Raw genomic sequence first — 14768 nt, 5'->3', positions numbered from 1 at the left:
TCCTGGCAACCAAACACATATGGCAGGAATATGCTGGAGAATACAGAATGCTCCAGAGAACACAAGTAATTACAAGCCCTCCCTGGGTAATTGAGTGTAAATATTACAGCTGATGGCTTCTCCTCTCCCACATACAAATAAATAAATATCTGTCCCCCGCCTTAATCCAGGCTGTCTTCTGTCTCCTTATACCAACAATCTACGTAACTTCTGGCCCCTGAGAACCTACATCTTGCATGTCATCACACATTAAAACTCAATTACCTGCCACTGTTTTCAGTCCCTTCTGGGGCCTGGGTTGGATTTTTATTTTAAACAAGTCGCAGCTGTATTATAAAGGAGTAGAGATAGAAAAACAAGCAGATGGTGTCAGGGGCACATTTTAGTTTTCCAAGGAGTACAAGAAGCTTGCAGGGTACAGCCTGATCAAACCAGCAAAGCCCTTGGTACCACAGAACTGTCTCCTTTTCTCAGTTCCCAATAGCAGATGCTCTTCTGACCCACACCTATCCCACCAAAGACAAAACCAAGCATCTACTCATCCTTCTTTGTATCACCTAAAAGCTACTTTAAACCCAAGCACACCGAGAACACTTGGGATTATTTCATGTTTTATAAGAGAGTGTTTACGCTTCCAATGCAACTGCAAATGATAAAAGTTATGCACAAAATGCAGGGGCAAAGTCAAGTTATCTGAAATTCCTCATTTTGAATTTGCATCAAGAACAAAAAACATTTAAGGAAAGATTTTTAAAATATATATGAGCTACATGGGATAGCTTTAAATATTGCAAAAACTGGAGATGGCTAGAAGAAAGGATCTGGAGGAAAATGAAGCTGATCATCACGAATGGTGGATGTGACAACACGCCAGGCTGCAGAACACCCTCCAAAAGCAATGGAAAGACAATCTGCAAAAAAAGCTTTGCCACAGCAGCAGATGACCACTGAACACTTCTCTTTAAGTCCCACAGTGCTATGGAAATGCAGTGATATCCCAAACACAGGAATCTTCTTAGACTGGAGACACAGGGAAAAGCAAACGGCCACAATCCAAAAGAATCTTAAAATATTTCCCGTGCTGACTATCACAAAAACAAACAGCAGCAGAGACTCGTGCTGCCGTGTTCCCAGAAAGGAGAGCTCTCCTGGAGTGGCTGCCCTGCTCCTCAGGAGGGACCCGTGGTGCCAGGCTGCTCCAGGGGCACAGGGGCCAGCAGCAGCCTCTTCAGCAGGAAATTCCAGCCCTGGCATGGCCAGCCTGGCACCACCCGTGTGCCCAGGCAGGTGGCTGCCCAGGTAACAGGCATAAACACACTCACGCACGTGGGCACACAGGAGCAGCACCTGGGCTCCAAAGCATTTCCCTCAGCACGAAAACACCGCAGGAATTCCTCTCCTGTCTCAAACAGCATCACTCACGCAGAGTCAATCCACCCCTGGTTATTTCTGTCCCATCCCACCAGAGACAGCACTGCGGCCTCTGAGCGCCCTGGGCGACCCCAGAGCCATGTCCGGAGGTTCAGAGAGGCTCTGCCACCCTGGGAGGAGCTATTTTTGGAGAGCTCTCTGGTTGCTAGGGCAAACTCCCAGAGATGCACACCATCCTCCAGGCAGGGGCTGGTGCGCCAGTCAGGAGAGGGGGAAGGAGTTGAGAGGAGCGATGACTAAGCAGGGGAACGTGAGAAACCAAACAAAATGCCAGGCTGGGGAGAAAAACATGGCCATGGCTCCCATCAGCGCTCAGCTGAACTCCTACGTGAAACGAGCCTGGTTGGACTGAGCCAACAGAGCCAGATCGGACTCAAAGAAATTTCCAAAGGCTGTACGAGGCCTCCTGCTGCCCCCCAGGCAGGATGAGCTCCGTCCAAACACCAGCTCTGAGCCAGAGCATGTGTTCCTACAGCTCTCCTGGACCCCTGCTCCCGGTGCTTTACACCAGCGAGTCACAAAGGCAGACAGAAAGGAAGCACTCAGCCCTCAACTGCACACCAAGGCTCCTGCAAAATTAGGAAATCGCTCCAGATGCTCAAACCACCCCCCCCCAAATAAGTGATGGATCAGATTTCTAGGAGCTGTATGCATGGACAGCTTCTCATTTTCAAAATTACTGGAGCCTTGGTTTACAGCAGCCTCTTACACATCTGGATGGTCTTACGTAGTTTACAAAAGACCACAACAGTTTTCTATCCCCTTCTCTCTTGTTTTGAGCTTTCAGCTCAAAAAGTATCTTTAGAAAGTTAACAGGGAAAAGGTGGTAAAGAGAGGATGAAGTTGGGGGGGGCTATAACCTCTGTTCCCTTTTTTCCACAAACAGTGAAGAGACTCATACAATAATCTCACTTGGGCTTCTAAATAACTGAGTTTTGGAAAATGGGGTTTAAACACCACTGAAACCTAAGACCATAAAGAGAAAAACATATGTGCACATGGACTTAAGAAAGCAAACAGCTTTTCGAAACAGAACTCCTCTGACATACTCCTAAAGAAAGTGGTTTTTATTTAAACCATCATCAGCTGAAGGGCAGGAGAAGGACTCCAGCACATGTCAGCAAGAACTCCCACTTCACACGGGCAAAAACATTGGCACTGAAGTAAACTAATCGCTTCCTAAGGTGCTAAAATGCCATTATAAATTACAACATATATATATATAGATGTCCATGTGATATTTGTATGAGAACACATCCCTCTATCACAATTTAGGGCTTTTTTTAAATAACTTCAGGAGATAATTTTGTCATAGGACAACACCCCTGTACAGAAAAGACTTAGGGGGGAAGACACACTCTAATCCAAGTGAAATCCCCCACAGTAAGGAGACCCAGCCTTACTGACAGAGATCCTTGAAGGTCTCTTCCAACCCTGATGATTCTGTGATTCCCTTCTCCACTTCCCACTAGAGGAAATAGAGGTTAATAAATATTGGGAAGGAGCATGCCTGTAGCATGACTAGGATACGTAAGTGGTTGGCAGTTTCCTGGAGCACCAGGAAGCCTAGGGGGAGAACACAAAATGCATGATTAGGGAAGGAGGGTGGAAGGTACCAGGAGGTCTGAGATACTTTGGGTGAGATACATACACAGGCTCACCCCATCTCCTGACAAGCCCTCTGAGTGTAAAAGGAACTTTAATCTGTCTCAGACCTACATAAACAAAGATCATAGAAACAACTGCCTATAGGAGCCTGGGAAAGAGGCATTCTGGTATCAGCTTTCACTGTGCAGCTTCATGCTGGAGAGGAGGAAGGAGATGGGAGAAGGAAGCAAAGGAAGCACGCTCAGCACCACGGCGGGACACGAACAGGCCTGTTTCCTTTGTGCTCTGGGTCATCAGGATAATTAATCCCTCTACAGCAGCCACTGACCCGTGTCAGGCAGCACAGATAACCAGGACCCAGCTTCTCTGGGACCTGCTCCATGCTGCAGGGCATGCTCTGGGGACAGAGCCTGCCACTGGCACTCGAGCAGCACCATGCCAAGGTGAGGGGACAGAGGGAGGGACAGCAGCAGCCCATGCCAGCCTTGGAGCCCAGCACATCTGGGAGCGAGGAGGAGGCCCAGTGCCTGAGGCACAGCTGCCCCGGGACCCTGGGTCGCCCCACTCAGACACCGCATGCGCCCCTGGAAGAGCGCTGGAGTTGACGGAAAGGTCAGCCTGAGCTGCTGCACTTCTGTTTCCAGCCCTCCTCCCTGAGCTGCACAGTTTCTAAATTAATCTGGGTCTTTGGACTTGTCGGCTTTATTGCCATTTCTTAGGGAAAAGCCCGGCTTCCATGCCAGGGCCTGCATGGCTGAAATCCCCAGACAAGTTCACTGAGTGCTTTTTGCAGTTCGCCTTTGCCCTCACTCAACCCGGTCTGCTCCCTTAAGTGTCTCCTAAAAAGCTAAGGAAGGAAATGCGCTTAGTCTCCTCCTCATTCCCCACTCCCTGGAGCATTTTAATCAGGAGGCAGCCGCCTGCTCCCCCCGGGAACAGCCCTGCTTTGTAGGATTGTGCTTCACAGGTCACACCAGGGGGTCAGCCTGCACCAATCCCCCCTCCCCAAATCCTGACCTTCCGACTTGAGGATGCCAGAGGGCAAGAAATCCTGCTTCTGTGCAACAAGGCATTGTTAAAGGGAAAATTCCTCTTTTTCTTTTTTTTTTCTAAATCCTTTACAAGTCTGGAAGAATTGGGATTGTTCAGCCTGCAGAAGAGAAGGCTTCGGGGTGACCTAATTGCAGCCCTCCAGGACCTGAAGGAGCTACAGGAAAAATGGAGATAGACTGTTTAAAAGGGCCTGGAGTGACAGGCCAAGGGGGAATGGCTTCCCACTGCCAGAGGGCAGGGATGGATGGGATATGAGGAAGGGATTGTTCCCTGGGAAGGTGGGCAGGCCCTGGCACAGGGTGCCCAGAGCAGCTCTGGCCGCCCCTGGACCCCTGGCAGTATCCCAGGCCAGGCTGGACATTGGGGCTTGGAGCAGCCTGGGATAGTGGAAGGTGTCCCTTCCCATAGCAGGGAGTGGGAATGGATGGGCTTTGAAGTCCCTTCCAACCCAAAGCATTCTGCAACTCCGTGATTCTGTGTGTTTATCGCCCCATAGCACAAATCATCCTATGCCCACCAAAATCAAGCAGAAATTTACTGACCCCTCTCAGACACTGCAGGGGCGGACCCACAGCCTGGAAACCTGCACTGGCCATCCCATCACAGCAGATGATGTGATTCCCTACTTCAGTTGCACTTAAGTGCAGGAGGGGGAAGAAAGAAATAGTAAAAAAAGGCATTTAAGTAATAACTGGAAACTCTGTGTTAAACTAATCAGGGCACTGCACTGGGGCAAGAGAGCATGGAAACAACGCAGGCATGGCCCACCCTGCCCTCCTGGCAGGATCAGCTGCTCAGACCCAACAGCTCACATCTGGCAGTGCTGGCAATTTACAACTGGAAAGCCTTGGAGAGGGCTGATTAATGGCTACACTATGGAATTTCCATGCCTTTGTTTTACACTGGCAGCTTCTGAGTGAGAGAAACCCTGAGGGAAAAGCAGGCAACAGGGCAGTGGGGGCAGGAGAAAGAAGCTCCTCTCAGATGTGCCCAGGGCAAGGAGAATCCTCGGGAGGATGCTCCCCTTCCAGCAGGGCTTCAGCTTTATCAGAAACAAAGCAGGCCCCCACCTTTGCAGGAAATGCTGCAGGTAGGAACTGATCCAGTGACATCCTCCAGAGCCCCAGAGAGCCCTGGGGTCACACAGCACTGACTGCAGAGATCCCATGGCCACAGCACGGATGGGGCAACGCCATCCATCCTCCTTCCATCTCTCCTTCCCCTCCAAAACAGAAAGCTGAGGGCTGTGCAGCAGCTCCAGCACTGCTCCCACCCTCCTCCTGGCACAGTCCTGGTGCCACATGTAGTGGCCAGCAGCCTTTACAGGGGCACACTGTCAGGAGCCACCTCTGCCCCACCAAAGCACACGAGCAGGCCCAAGGACACGCACCTGAATGGGCATGAGACAGTGCCAGCCACGGGAAAATCCCAAATCCTCCATGGGAGGGCAAGCCCAGGGACACACCGGAGAAACCCCATCCTTGCAGGGAGCTCCACTGCTGGAACTACAGTATTGACAAACTTCAGGCATCCAAACCATGAGGTCTACTTCCCACCTGGGGTTTTCTGAGGGGTTTTTTAGTGGGTTGGTTTTTTAACTGCTGCTTGGTCCATGTGACAGATTTTAAGCATGTGAGACTTGAATCCTCATGACTAAAGAGGCAGAGAAAAGGGGGGGATGTGTGGTGGGACACACATGACGCCACAACAGACACCCACACATTTAAGCTATAAAAACCTAAGAAGAAGGATAGCACACAAGTTTTGTCCCAGAAGTAGCAAAGCCTTATTTTTTTTTCTTTCTTGAAAACACCTCAGGCACTGAAGAAACAAAAAAATGAAATAGAAGAACGGAGTCATGATCTGACATGTCATTTGTCCTTACCTTGGCAAGATCTGTTTTCCAGAGGTCTAACAGCTCCTAGGTGAGCACAGCAGCTCTGGAGGGACAGGGCTTGGCAGCGCTGCCTGCAGAGATCCCTGGAAACCAGCGGGGCTGAGTTTTCCCTCTGGGTAGTCCCATCGACAACAGACTTCAGCCTTCACGGTTCCTCCGCTTGGCTTCTCCGTGGTGAAGGGTCTGGAGAGGAGTTGCCATGGGACACAGAAGGAGCCTCTCGAGGAGCTGCCTGCACAGAGAGCGAACACGGGGCTGACACGGAACCCACGGGCCGGGGTTTAGGCAGCGTTCATGACTGGTGCTCAACATGAAGGAGAGCTCGCCATGGAAACTGCAAGGAACTGGCTGCTTTGAGGCACAGAGCCCACGTTCCAGTGAGAGCTGCTCACAGGCAAACATTTGAACTGCACTCGAGGCTTTCCATTGCCATGTGCTCCCCAGAAGACGGCCAGTCCCACCCAGAGGCTACAGCACGCTTCCGAACAAAGACATCTGGAATTGTTCCTCCCTACAGCTCCAGCCAGGTGACATGAAGGAATGCATCCTCCACTGTAGGGTTTGGAGGGGAATCCCCAAGGGACCGCGGAGGCCTTAGCAGGCTGCCAGCCCATATCAGCTCCCGAACTGCGGAGCCTCCGGGACCGGTCCCAGTCCTGCCGAGCCCGCGGTGAGTGGAGCAACCCACTAATCCAATTAGGCTGTCTAGAGACATAAACCGAAAGGAAAGGGGAAGGAAGGGAAAAGGAACCGGAAAAAAGCTCTGCCTAAAGCAGAGCATATCCTCATTACTGCCCCAACCTGCAGCTGCAAGCAGGAGCTCAGCCAGGAGCCAGCGCCTGGGAGAGAGGGACAGCACCCTGAGGGGAGCCCAGCCACCAAGCACAGGAGCTGCCCACTGCTGCATGGAGCCCAGGCATGAGGAGACAGCCCTTCCTAACCAGCTTGCTCAGGAAAGCTTGGAATGGTGACTCCAGCCTGTCCCAGCTGCTTCCCGGGCTTCTGTCACACCACATTCAGCACTACCAGGTATTCTGAGGAGCACAGTATCCAAAAACCACGTGGCTGCAACAGGACCAGGGGAGGGACTCAATGATCCTCACAAGTCCCTCCCAACTCCTGATATTCCATGATTCTATGATCATTCCTTCTGAACACAGATGGATGGCCGAGGCTGCTCCTGGGAGCCGTCCCTCAGAGTGCCTGTTCCCTTCTGCCCATCCCACCGGGTGCCCAGCTCCAAAGAACATCCATCCCACGGACGCCTCGCATCACACATAAACATGAACAAGTCCAGGAGAAAGGACCCATGCAGCTCCAAAGGTCAGAGCCCCCAGGAAGAGAAAGGAAGCGCAATTTGGGAAAAACCCCACCATGGCAGAAGGGGATTTCTGGGTAAAACAAGTGTTTAACTTCACATGCCTAAGAAATGAGCATGGCCAAAGCACTAAAAACATGTCTTAGGAAACTTTCTGGCTGGACTCTGGCTTCTGCTGAGACAGGAGGTAATGGCGGACTCAAACCCAGAGCAGGAGATTGCAGCCACCGACAGATTTGATTGTGGTGCAAAAGCTCAAAAGCACAAAACCATCACCTCAGCTCCCATGCTGGAAGCTCAAACAGCATCATCTGGGAGCTGGGAAAACAACAAAATTAAAGAAAAAAGCCTTATAAATGCCATTGCTCTGGAAAATTAGAATCCTTAATAGGAAAGTAAACATAAGGCTTGTTCTATATGATGATAACTATCAGCATGCCAGGGATTTCATGGTTTCTCCATTATCATAACAAAAGCATCTTGCTTGAACTGCAGGAGTTAAAAATGCAGAACATCCTGACTTCCCAGAGGTAATTCTGCCAACAAGGAGTGACAAGGATGCACTTCCACCACCGATTTCTTTCATGAATAACTTTATCAGCACTTTCACTCCGCAGGGAGATCCAGATGTTTTATCAAGATGGATTTACAATCCAAGATCCAGGTTTGAAAGCACGACAGGCTGAGGAGCTGGGCATCACCTCTTGCTTAGAAAACTCCTTCTCCTGAGCATTACTCAAAGGGATCCTTTTGCTCTGTGTCCTGTGACACGAATGAAGACGAGGCACCACTGAAGTGCTTTGCCAGGCTACCAGCCCCTGTGTGAGCGTGGCTGGCAGCTGCACAAGCCCAGGGAGCCACCAAATCCTCGGCAAACACAACATTTTTGTACCCTCTCCACGGACGATTAGCAACAGAGCCCGAAATGTCAAAATCCAACTCTTAATTACCGAAGTCGGCACTTAATGACTCCAATTACAGTTTCCACTGATTTCTGAAAATTGGATTCTCCACTACACTTGCCGTGTTTAAATGAGTTTCTTACCTCATTCATGGTAATTACACTCTGACAAACTAATTTAAAATACAGTAGAGATTTCTAAAATACTACTTAAAAATAGCGGGGATTTAAGAACAAAACATTGCTTAAGCCTCCCCCTTCCCACATTTTTTATCACATTCCTTTCCGGGCCCAGGAAGGCAGAGGGTTAAAAGATGAGAGATACAAAGGACAGCATTTTGTCAAAATGCCATCAAAAGGATGTTTTCACAAGTAGGAAAGTTTTATTTCTGTGATAGAAACTCACTGTCTTATCCCCCCGCATCACAGAAGTTAACTCCTCCTTTTATCCTAAATCCCACCAGAAGCTGCTCTTCTCAGTCACCACCAGCTCACCATCAGCAGAGCCACAGAGGAGCCCAGCAAGGAGGAGATTCATCGGGAAGGGATAAATCCATTTCTCAGGCACAATGAACAGCTCTGTCTCTCACCTGCATGCGGACACCGACCACCAAACCTGCCCGTGGGGTGAGCCAGGCTGCAGCACCCACCTGGGGATGCCTCCCCTTTATCAGGGAACTGTTTTCAAGCCCCTGTTCGTAATTAGCAAAAGAAATGGAAAAGAGCAGGAGAGTCTATTTCAAGAAACTAAGCCACCAACAGAAAGAGCACACTAAAATGTGGTATTTTAGGGCTCATATGATACAGAGAGCAGCGATTTCTCCAGAGCCTGCCTTTTCCATGCATTCTTCTCCTGAAAAAAAGGCAGGAAAGGCCACTAACATCCCCCATCCCTTCGCCAACCTCCAAAGTCAGAGATTCAAAGCAGGGAGCCCGGAGCTGCCACAGCCTGGCAGGAACCACAGGAGCCATGGCAAAGCCGACGTGGCTGTGCCAGACAACACGGTCCCAGGAGCGAGCCCCAGGAGCTGGACAAATCCATCCTGATCCCTGCAGGAGGCAGGACATGCCAAAAGCCACCTGAGGGGAAGGTACAAACAGGGTTACAGTTTCTGAGGGACCACAACTGCCCCAAAGGAGCAATGACAACTCTAGAGGGATGCTGGGGTGCCACCCTCCAGCTCCTCAGAGGGACACCAAGCCCCCACCAGCTCAGCACAGCTGGAGAGCAGCACGGAGCAAACCTGCTGCAGCACGTGCTCACTGTGCACAGAGTTAATTCAGGAGGACACAGGGTCACATTCCCACTGTGGCACAGCTGCTCCTTGCAGTGACACCTTTGCATTCTGCTCGTTTCTGCTTTATTTTCATTCTCGTCTTTCAGATACCCATTACTCAGAAGTGGTTGTAGGATTTTATGTTCACATATGGTTTAAAGAGGTGGCTGTTTAATGTTCCCTATATGTAAATAACTACATGCTGCTCCAGTCCCTGCTGAGCAAGTGAAGGAATGATTAGATTATAAATCTCCAGCACAGAAACATGTCAGGTTGGTTTTTATCTACGAACACATTAGAGCTTACACTGGGTTACATTTTCTATCTTCTCTTTTACCCACAAATTCCCATTGCTTTTAATGAGCTTATAAAGCAACCAGCAACAGGAAAAATTATCCCAGAAAACAGGAGTCCAGGGGAGCAGGCAGTATCCCGCAGCCATCCCTTGGCCTGGGGCAGGGCTTTCACCACCCCGGTGTGAAGCTGAATCCCCCATGGCAATGCCAGGGGTTGTGTTGTGGGTGCCTGGGAACCCCCACGGCAGAGGGGGGAGCAGGAGCCCCGACCCCTGTGCTGGCACTGCTGGGGCACCTCAAGGGCTGTGTCCAGTTCTGGGCTTCTCGCTCCAAGAGAGACCTGGAGGGGCTGGAGCATGTCCAGGGAAGGGAACGGAGCTGGGGAAGGGTCTGGAGCCCCAGGAGCGGCAGAGGGAGCTGGAAAGGGGCTCAGGCTGGAGCAAAGGAGGCTCAGGGGGGACCTTGTGGCTCTGCACAACTCCCTGGCAGGAGGGGGCAGCCAGGGGGGGTCGGGCTCTGCTCCCAGGATGAGAGGAAATGGCCTCAAGCTGTGCCAGGTTGGACATGAGCAGGAATTTCTCCATGGAAAGGGTGCTCAGGGATTGGAAGGGGCTGCCCAGGGAGATCTGGAGTCCCCATCCCTGCAGGTATCCAAGGAAAGCCTGAACGTGGCACTCAGTGCTCTGGGCATCGGGCACAGCTTGGACTCAATGGCCTTGGAAGTCTTTTCCAGCCTCAATGATTCTGTGATTCCATGATTCTGAGCCTGGGGAAAGGACCCATGGGATAACATGGCAGCTCCAGCCACCCTCCATGCTGGTGCCCCACAGGAGCAGGGGTCACTGCACAGGGAGCCGGCTTCACCCTGAACCAAAACCAACCATGGGAAAACCATGGAATGACTGAATGGTCTGGCTTGGAAGGGACCCTGAAGCCCAGCCAGTCCCAGCCCCTGCCATGGGCAGGGACACCTCCCAGCAGCCCGGGTGGCTCAGCAATGGAGCATAGCATGGTAGGGGCCAGGAGGGCAAACATCTGCATTTCAAATGACTCTGCTTTTCCTGTATTGTGGCATAACCCCAGCGCTGCTGCTGGAAACCAAAACACGTTTTTCAGTGTAATTTATCATCTGTTTCACATGGCTGACAGTACTCATTTCAAATCAAAGCTCCCAGGCCAAGCACATTAAAACCATTTCTATTTTTCAGGAGTGAATGCCACGAGGGCCAGGAGCAACATTAACATATCCACTCACATTTCCAGCCTGTCCGGTATCTGAAACCAGCACAGAGAGAATAATCTTTTGAACTTTCCAAGGTGGAGAAACACTCTTTAAATAAAGAGAAGATACATAATTCCTTGCTCAGCTGGTCTCCCTTCCTTGCTGAGCCACAACAGACCGTAGGAAACACTCCTGCTCCTGATAGTCCCAGGCCTTACAGAGCAAGGAAAGGAAAGCAGAAAGGTCTCCCTGGATCCTGGGAAGACAGGAAGACATCCTATAGCCACAGGTAAATAGCAGACCTCCATCACAGGCACCTCCAGGCAGCCCATGCTGCCAACCCACAAAGGCACCAAAGTCACTCAAGTGCCACCACAAAGGTGCCAGGGCTTGCCCTGCAAGCACCTGCCTGGATGGTGGGCGTACAAATCCATCCCTGGTGGCAAACAAACGAGCAAAACCAGGGAAAGGCTCACCAGGCAGAAATGAAGACACTAATGAAGAAGGCAGGAGGAAGGAAAAAAACCCTTTGGCCTGTGGAAACAGGCAGTAGATAGCCTGAAACTGGGTATTAATTCAATTTATACAAATGCAGCCCAAGCTACCAAGTTTGGACACAGCCTCCCTGCAGTGAGGAGTCATTGGAGTGACTGCAAGATCCAAAAGACGCTCCAGACCAGCACTGCAGAACAAGGATGGGAGGAACCCCAAAGCTGCTCAGGGTTGCCTTTTCCCTTCCCATCCAACCCCACACTCTCCTGATATACTAATGAGGAATCCTTGCCCAAAGCCAGCCCCTGTACCCAATTCTGCTGACCTAAAGTTATCCTGCAGCAGATGATGGATCTCTTCCTACCCCAGCAGCCTCTGTTGCTTGGCACTGCTCTGCATATTAATGATCCCTAATGACACCTAAAAGCCTCTGCAGTCTCACATATGGATTTTACCACTTAGTCTGAAGCCATAAAGAGCCAACAATGGCAGAGTGTGTTTAACGACCAAAACCAAGCAAGGAAAGCATTCATTAAGACATCATCTGACTCTTGTGGAAAGGGGCATTAAAATGATTTTCCTTCTGGACCAGTAGTGGGAGGTGAGGAAGGTGATGAGTAATATCAGTTTGAAAGGGATCTTTGAAATACGCATTATTTTAGTTGGCAGGGAATAAGTCTATTCCGTGGAAGCAGGGGAGGGGAAATGTGGTCAGGGGAGTGAAGGAAGAGAGCTGCTTGTCCGTGACATTGTCAGCTTCGGACAGTGATGGAAGATTAGTCCTCAGGAATATAAATCACCTTCAGCCAGAGCTCCTGGAATGCACTGCTTCCCGTGACTGCTGAGGAGGCACTGTCAGCTGATCCTCACCTCTCAAGATCAGGATAAGACTGGGGGAACAAGGCTGAAAAGAGGGGTTAATTAAACAAAGAGGCAAACAGGCAAGAGACTTGAGAAATTGATTAGACAATGAAAGTAAATGACTTGGCAAAACAACCCTGGTATCACATCCAAGAGATGCAGCGCTGTTCTAGTGATTGATATTCTCACTGGATGTTCCTGCAGCAACGAGGAGTGCTGGGACATTTACTGGGGTAAATGAAATCACAACCCGGACACCTCCTTTTCTACTCTGAGCAAGGAGAAAAAGCTGCTAGGGACCTCTTCACCCAGAAATCAAAGCATCACCAAGGTCTTAGGAAAATGATCACTTTGCCAAAATAAGGCTCAGAAAAACACATTCATCAAGCTTATGTGGCATTTGCAGTTTGCTTGCTTGGAGGAATGGTACATCACCATTCACACAGGTGACCAGAACCAGAAACCCACTACCCTTCCTCATTTCTGCTCTACAGCTAGACTCTGTATTTTCCACTCTCCCATGCAGATCTATTTCTGTTTGTTTGGGAAGTCACATGGCCAGGGGAAGGCCCAGAGCCTTGGGAAAAAACACATGTCTACCATCAACCATGCCCATGTTACTCATCCAAACGTTATTCAGTGCTTTTTTATAAGATATCAGTAAAGGAAAGAGACTTCAGGCTGGTTTCAAGTCTTGAATCACTGTGTTCATGAGGTCAAAACTACAGCTGGCATAAATTCACTTCCAGCACCATCAATCGCGGCGTCAGAGCGCTGAAATATTCCGGCCGGCCGAGCAGCGACGGTGCAGACTGCCCTGCATTTTTAACCTTGATTATACATAATTGTTAATCACTGACCCATTCTCCGGCCGCCCTGGTTGCTAAGCGACCCATTTTTGCTCCAGATACTTTTAGAGCTGGTTAAGAAATGGCCAAAAGTCAACAGAGTGAGGATTGAGACTATTGGGGACAGATCTTGTCAGAAGGGAGGGAGACTCACCCACACCTCTATGCAGCAGGGTGTAATAAAACACTCAGTAATAACACCTTGGGACCTCTGAAAGCCCCTCAGAGCAGCCCCAAGGCTCACACACCTCCCAGGGAAACCCAGGCTCCTAATGGGAATGTAATTACCCTCCCTGGCAGGAGGGCAGGGACTTCCAGAGACCAATGATTAAAAATAATCAGGTAGAGTTAATCAGGTGAGGGTAGAAATTGTCCAGCCCATGTTTCTGTGCCCATGACACCCCCCACCCCTCCCCTGCCAGCTCCCAACTGTGCCCAAATTCCTTCTGCTGCTGCCTTCAACAGCCTGGGGCTCTCGTGCGCACCAGGATCCTTTGGATTTGCAGGAAGGGACCTCAGAACTCCGGGACTTTTACCCTTCTGGCAAACTGAGCGGGACGTAGGGCAACACCCACAGTCCTCCCTGTGCCATCTACCTCTGGTTTTCCCTCTTTTTTTCCCTTTCTTTGGAAAACATTCTAAGAAAGGGCAACACCTTCTGTGTTATGTAATTCTCAGGGCAATCTTGTCCTGCTGCTCCACTCCTGTATCACCCTCTCGTGAACAGCCACTGCGGTGGGTCGTGATTAGCTATAGAAACACCATTTTTGTCCTGTAGAAACCAGCGGCTAAAATGCTATGGATTCACGTAGAAGCAAGACTGAGCAACCACATGAATTGTTAAGAACGAACTGGAAAAAAATTCAGGATTTGCAAGGAACAGGAAAATGCCAAGATTGTGCTTTTTCTGCCTTTTCTCCTTTTAAATACGACCTCGTGGTGTGGGTTATGGGCACAACTGGAGTTACTGGTGTAACCAGTGTAAATCAGACCTTTGAGATCAGGTTCTCAAAGCAGCTGAGCACTTCAGTAGGAGGCTGTGGCCATGTGCCAGAGTGGAAACTCCAGTAGCTGAACACATTCTTGTTTGCATGAACTGTTATCAGTTCAACACCTTGATGCAAACATGCCTTTTTTGAGGTTTTGGGGGTTTTTTAAGTTTTCCTTTAAACTGTCAAGAAACCTTAAGCACAGCCTAACACGTCCAAGGCCAGGCTGGACGGGGCTTGGAGCGACCTGGGATGGTGGAAGCTGTTCCTGCCCAAGGCAGCAGGGTGGAACCAGATGATTGTTAAGATCCCTCCCAACCCAAACAACTCTGTGATTCTCTGATTCTGTAAAGTACTGGGGTACATACACCCAGACAGCAAAGGCCTCCAGCTTGTGCCTCTCTTTTCCTGTCACGAATCATCTTCTCACCAAAAGCAGCCCAGGCTACGCCACCAATGTTTCATGAGTACCAGACATGCCTTAAAGCACAATTTTGTAAAGAGAGGGAGAAAGATTTGGACAACAGGATGATAGCCAGGGACAATGAGCAAACAGAATGCAGAGAGGTATCAGG

General features: G+C 50.1%; 1 protein-coding gene across 2 annotated transcripts in view; it reads right to left on the bottom strand.

Moving 5' to 3' along the window:
* Positions 1 to 14768, bottom strand: part of TIAM1 (TIAM Rac1 associated GEF 1) — a 158157-nt gene that overhangs the window by 121234 nt on the left and 22155 nt on the right. For both annotated transcript variants that reach the window (XM_039554614.1, XM_039554618.1), the window contains exon 2: positions 5978 to 6221. The gene's annotated coding sequence lies outside the window, so the exon portion shown is untranslated. The remainder of the gene's footprint in view (positions 1 to 5977; positions 6222 to 14768) is intronic.

The sequence above is a fragment of the Corvus cornix genome, chromosome 1 (assembly GCF_000738735.6).
Source record: "Corvus cornix cornix isolate S_Up_H32 chromosome 1, ASM73873v5, whole genome shotgun sequence".
Lineage (NCBI taxonomy): Eukaryota > Metazoa > Chordata > Aves > Passeriformes > Corvidae > Corvus > Corvus cornix.
Note: the sequence above shows the minus strand (reverse complement) of the source record. Positions and strands in the feature narration are given on the sequence as shown.